The sequence below is a fragment of the Salminus brasiliensis genome, chromosome 2, assembly GCF_030463535.1.
Source record: "Salminus brasiliensis chromosome 2, fSalBra1.hap2, whole genome shotgun sequence".
NCBI lineage: Eukaryota > Metazoa > Chordata > Actinopteri > Characiformes > Bryconidae > Salminus > Salminus brasiliensis.
Window position 1 is genome coordinate 9,519,131 of NC_132879.1, and position 6,475 is coordinate 9,525,605.

At 39.3% G+C, this 6,475-nt stretch overlaps 1 long non-coding RNA gene across 1 annotated transcript; it reads left to right on the forward strand.

Moving 5' to 3' along the window:
- Positions 1 to 868: 868 nt before the first annotated feature.
- LOC140549793 (uncharacterized) lies at positions 869 to 5,904 on the forward strand. Its single transcript, XR_011979031.1, has 4 exons — positions 869 to 936; positions 2,418 to 2,477; positions 3,143 to 3,160; positions 5,878 to 5,904. It is a non-coding gene; the product is annotated as an uncharacterized lncRNA (long non-coding RNA).
- The last annotated feature ends 571 nt before the right edge of the window (positions 5,905 to 6,475 follow it).

Consider the following 6,475-nt stretch of genomic DNA (forward strand, 5'->3'; position numbering starts at 1 on the left):
TTGGCTCAAACAATGACATATGGTGCGATCTGACACTGATGTTCCTTGAGCTTTTGAAGTTTTTCTGGGCTCTTTTGTTACCATTCGTATTATCCGTCTCTTTGATCTGTCATCAATTTTGCTCCTGCTGCCATGTCCAGGGAGGTTGGCTACAGTCCCATGGATCTTAAATTTCTGAATAATATGTGCAACTGTAGTGACAGGAACATCAAGCTGCTTGGAGATGGTCTCATAACCTTTACCTTTAACATGCATGTCTATAATTTTCTTTCTATCTGTCTCTTCTCCTGAGACAACTCCTTCCTTTGCTTCCTCTGGTCCATGTTGAGTGTGGTCCTATATATAGGCCCACTCACTGATTACAAGATTGTAGACACCTGTGATGCTAATTAGTGGACACACCTTGATTTAACATGACCTTTTGGTCACATTATTTTTAGGGGTACCATCATTTTTGTCCAGGCCTGTTTATTGAGTTTACTTTTTAAAATAATTCTGTTGAATCATGGTTCAAAATCAATGTCTGACTTTCATTTGTTAATTTTCATAGACTTTTTCATAGGGCTGTACACTGGGCACAAGTATGATGGTGGTGTTCTTGAAGCCCGTAGGGATGACTGCAGGGATAAGAGATGTTGAAGACTGAGAGAACATCTGCCAGCTGCTCTGCACATTCTCTAAGCTCTCTGAACACAAATATACACAATACACATGAACCTTGGTTTGGTCTTGTGAATGTGCTCATTGCATGTGCAGATCTGCATGTTCTCTGTAGCCATCAACTGCAGAACAAACACATACCAAACATTCACACACTGACCACAGCATCTCCACGGCTTCCTCTTTCAAGTGGTTGTTCAGTCATTTACTTCTAGAAGATGGAGTGTGTGATGAAGTGTGGTGTCTTTCTCTCTCTCCTGCTCTTAGTTGAGGCTGGTAAGTAAAAACAAATTTACTCAGTGACATCAGTGCTACATCTTCTATATTATTATGTGTGTGTGTGTGTGTTAAGTGTATGCACAGATTAAAGGACAGTGCTGATTTATACTTTTAATTTAAAGTGATTAGCTTTTATGTACAATAACAGTCAACAGAATGCAAATCTAAATATTCTAAATTACACAACATAGGGTATGTTTTGCTGCTCTAATCCAAATTGAATGTATTTTGGCAGCAATAATAGGTTAATAATAAGTGATGGGTACATACAGTAATGTCCTGTAATGATCTTCTATAGGAATTTCTAAGTTAAGTAAGCGAGCAAGTAACTTCATTGTTGTTATACATGTATACACAAATACAGAATGACTAAAAGCCTTTCCACAGAATGGGTACTATTTGTTTCTAGTAACTCTATCAAATGAAACCATTGAAAAAAAAAAAATATTTTTTTTGTATTTTTGTCTGAATCCAATAACACACATATTTAACTATTTGAAATGTGTATTGTTCACTCTCAGGAAACTTTGTTTTAGATTTCACAAGGTTCTGAAATTTCTGTCACTTTGTTTAACAAAACCAATGTGTGTACCCCTCAAGAAGACACTTATTTTAAAGAAGTAGTTGCTTACATGCTGAACTAGGACATGTGCATGCATGTTGTATTTTTCTAAAGAACAATGAGAATAATGTTTTTTTTTCTTTTAAAAGAGAGCCAAACATCAAATAAAAAAAAAAATCTTGTTATTTCTGATTACATGGCTATGCGTGTGAGTGTGTGTGTGTGTGTGTGTGTGTGTGTGTTTGTAATTGTGAAATATCTGGGTTGAAAGGATGTGCTTCTTCACAGCAAAAGAGGTATAGGGTGAACCAGAAACAAAAAGAGGAAGATACAATGATGTGAAAGTTTGAGATGTGATTGTGAATAGCTAAGTGAGTAAAATATGACCTGTTAAAGATGAGACAATTCTTTAATATTTTAAACAAGATTTTTAATGCTTTTAATTCCATCTTTTACAGTTTCAAAATAAAGAAAAGTCAAAGGTTTTGGCAACATACTAAGTTTGTTGTAAATATACTAGCAGACTAGTATGTACGTATTTACAATATAGTAAAAATGTAAATTTTTTGGCAAAGCAGATTAAAAACAGCTACCACAGTAATTCACTGAATGCAAACTTAATGTCATAAAATATATAATGTATATAAAATGTGTGTGTGTGTGTATATATATAATAAGCTAAATATTTGTTCCATTTAACATTCTGTGGTAAGTGCACTTACCATTAGCATGGCTAAAAGTACACCTTAGTGCTTTATTGCATAATAAAGTGTAATGCACAGGAGTCTACTTTTTCAAAAATAGCTAATCTTGCTCAAATTGTTGAACAGAATGTTTCATCTTCTACTCTGAACTAGAGCTGGGCTGTGTTTATCATGTTTCTTCTGTAAATATTTCTCTCTTCTCTTTGCATCAGCATCACTTAGAGTGCGATATCGGCGCTGCTACTCTGGAAGTGGAAATGGATTGCTGGGCCGTAAGTTTAATAAGTTATAAGTTATCGTCCTGCTGACTTGTGGCTCTTTCCAAATTTTCCACAAGCGGGAATGTCATAGGGTTACTGAAATGAGTAAAAACCTAGGGATAAAACTAACATATTATAAATATTTTATGAATTAGTGTTTAAAGCACAGATGGGCTATGGAGTCACAAATCAATAATAATAATAATAAAATAATCATTTCATAGTATATTCAAGTATTTTAATTGAATTAATGTATTTATACATTTGTCCTGGGACAAATATCCTGGTGTCACAGTGCATTAAAACATTGATTCCAACATTCTGGGGTGAGTTTCCCGAAAGCAATCAATTTTTACTGATGAACAAACCAACTGACAAAGGATGTGAGGATTATTGTGAGGACTGTTACAATTAATAATAATGACAGCAATAATAATATAATTATTATCCTTTCCCTGGGAATTAGCGGCCCCTGGCTTTAGGTGCTGAACTGCAGGCAAAACTCACCTAAAGAGGGAAGCAAATTCACATACTACTTAAGTCCCCTTTGGGAATCGCTAGTTAATTAACAAACATATTTAAGATCTAGTTTTTGGGAAACTCCCCCCTGAACAGCAGATGAGACTGATATGCGATATGATAGGAAATCTATATCTCTCTCTCCGATTTTCCTGTAGGTCCTGCATCTACAGTAGGTGAGTAGAACTATTTTTCCTATAGTTCATAATAGATGAGATGTACAGGGTTTTTGAAGTTTGAACAGACAGGATACTGCAGTTAGGCAGCAGTGAAACATTTTCAGGATTTTTTGGGAGTTGAAAAAGAAACTAATAAAAAATGTCAATTAAACAATAGATAAAATACATTAGTTTCAAGTTCAAGTTTCAAGTTTCAGGTTTATTTGTCATTTGCGGAACATGTCAGGACATTTATGCATTGAAATGCTTGTGGTGAGGCTCAGGTTGATATGATACATTCTCTGATATGTACATTTATGAGACAGGTATAGTCTGAGAGAGAGTGGACCTAAATATAAATATGTATGTTTATGTCTATTCCTGTTGTATAAAGTGACTTAGGGATGTTGTCCATATCAGTGATATATAGAGTATTAATAATAAAGTGTCCGAGTGCAGTGGTGTTGGTGAAAGGTGAACAGGCCGTGTGCTGGGTGGCTGCAGTCCATCCGGATCTTCTGAATTTTTCTCAGGCAGCGGGACCGGTAGATGTCCTGCAGGTCTGGAAGTTTGCTGCCTATGATTGACTCTGCTGTCCTCACCACTCTCTTCAGGGTCTTGCGGTCGTAGGCAGTACAGCTGCCGTACCAGACAGTGATGCAGACTGTGAGGATGCGCTCTATGGTGCATCTGTAGAAGTTGGGGAGAATGTCAGGAGGCAGACCAAACTTCCTGAGCCTTCTCAGGAAGGAAAGGCGCAGACGGGCAGACCTCACTGCTTTGTTGGTGTGGAGTGACCAGGAGAGGTGAGGTGTACCCCGAGGAACCTAACACTGCTGACCCTGTCCACTTCAGCTCCATTGATTTATAAGGGAGAGTGACCACCCCTCTGCAGCTTCCTGTAGTCCACGATCATCTCCTTAGTTTTGCTGATGTTGAGACTGAGGTTGTTGTGGTAGCACCACTCTGACTGGGTGCTGACCTCGTCTCTGTAGGCGGTCTCGTCTCCATCTGTGATGAGGCCTAGGATGGTGGTGTCATCAGCAAACTTGAAGATGATGTGTGTATAGCTACACAGTCCTGTGTAAACAGGGAATACAAGAGGGGGCTGAGGACACAGCCTTGAGGAGCCCCTGTGCTAAGAGTCAGCGTGGACGAGAAGCTGTTTCCTACTCTCACCACTTGGGGTCTACCTGTTAGGAAGTCCAGGACCCAGTTGCACAGATAGAGTTCAACCCCAGTCTGTGAGCTTGGGGATGAGTTTAGCCGGGATGATGAAGTTAAATTATGAGCTGTAATCTATGAACAGCATTCTCACATAAGGGTTCTTCCTGTCTAAGTGTGTGAGGGCAGAGTGCACTGTCAGTGCAATAGCGTCATCTGTGGATCTGTTGGAGCGGTATGCAAATTGGTGAGGGTCCATGGTGGCTGGAAGTGAGGAACAGATGTGGGTTTTGACCAGCCGCTCAAAGCACTTCATAGCTGTTGATGTCAGTGCAACAGGGCGGTAGTCATTCAGGCAGGTGATAGCCGGTATCTTGGGAACTGGAACAATTGTGGTTCTCTTGAAGCATGTGGGAATCACTGACAGTCTTAGGGAAAGGTTAAAGATGTCAGTGAAAACCTCAGCCAGCTGGATGGCACATGCTCTTAGCACCCAACTGTGAACACCATCAGGACCAGGTGTTTTGCGTGGGTTAACTGCTTTGAAGGATCTGACCACCTCAGACACAGAAATGGATGGAGCGCAGCTCTCCTGATCTACTGGGAGTTTCGTAGCTGGGGAGGTGCTGTTTGCCTCAAAACAAGCATAATGTGCATTTAGCTCATCTGTAAGTGAGGAGGACAACCCCATATCACAGATCCCACCACCTTTGTAGTCAGTGATAGCGTGAAGACCATTCCACATGCGTCTAAGATCAGACCCACGGTAGTTAGACTCCACTCTGTCCCTATAGTTCCTTTTGGCCAGCCTGATGGTCCTCTGAAGGTCATATCTGGCTTTCTTGTAACTCTCCAGGTCACCAGTGTTGATCCAGGGCTTCTGGTTGGGAAATGTTCTGACATTGATCTTTGGTACAATGTCATCAGTGATTTACTAATGTAGCAAGAATCTGTTCTCCTCAGGTGGGGAAGTTAATGTGCTGGTAGTATTTGGGCAGAACCATTTCCAGGTTTGCCCTGTTAAAATCCCCAACCACAATAAAAACAGCCTCTGGGTGGGAGTTCTCCAGCCTGCTCATGATCTCATACAGATCCTTTAATGCGTGTGACATGTGATGGAGCTGAAGTCTGTGGGTAGAAAATACTTTGACTGTGATGAGTTCAATATCTGGAGAGCAGTGACTGGCTAGCACCATGATTTTTGAGTTTTTGAACTCCTAAAAATAAAGCAGAGGGTTGTATGTGTGATGCCATGGGAGAGCCACATTTGTTTGTATATGTAGATATGTGAGTGTGAAGAACCTTTAAATTGGACATAAAATAACTTTTCTGTTAAGTTGAGGTTGTTTAAATTAAAAAAGAAAATTATGGAACCAAAAATGTTTTTTTCTATGCCATCGCTCAAATAAACCATTTTTACCACCTTTATTGTATAAGTGTTTGGAAATTAGCTAATGCAATAATAAATGTTGTCTATCCCTCACCATTATTTTAAGAGTTGGTATTTACAATATGAAAAGTTGTGTTTCTAATAGTATTAACAATTCTGTGGATCCTACATGTGTCTTCAGTGGATTCTGATTCTGAGAAGATAAGAGAATCAACGAGTGCTGCATCAAGGCTTTTATCTGACCCTCGACACACTGAATCCTTTCCAGAAACTGCAGGTAAGTCACAGAGGTTTTTTGGCAATTTGCTCGTTAATTGATAAACATTCTTAAGAACGAGTTAACAAACTATTTAGTGTTATGAAGTTTTTGGGCAACTCCCCACTAAACAGCAGATGAGACTGATAAGCGTTGTGGCAGGAAATCTATACTGCAGATCCAGCCCTCGACACACTGAATCCTTCCCGAAAACTGCAGCTACATGTTACACATTAGTTCTGTGGAAGCCACGGCCACTTCAGGACTTTTTTTTATGTGTTTGTGAGCAGATTGTTTTCTAGGGCTATAGAGACCCGTAGTCTCTTTTTTTGTATTTCCTTTCTTTTAATATTTATAACTGTTGAAATAAAGGTCTGAGAAAACCCAGATTAACCACATGTTCAAGCATCCAGCAGTATTTAAAGATGATCTTACAGTTGTATGTATTATTCTCATATTATAAAGATGTGTTACATAACTGCACAGAGCTTCTTCACAACCGATAAAACCCTTTGGGCTCCCA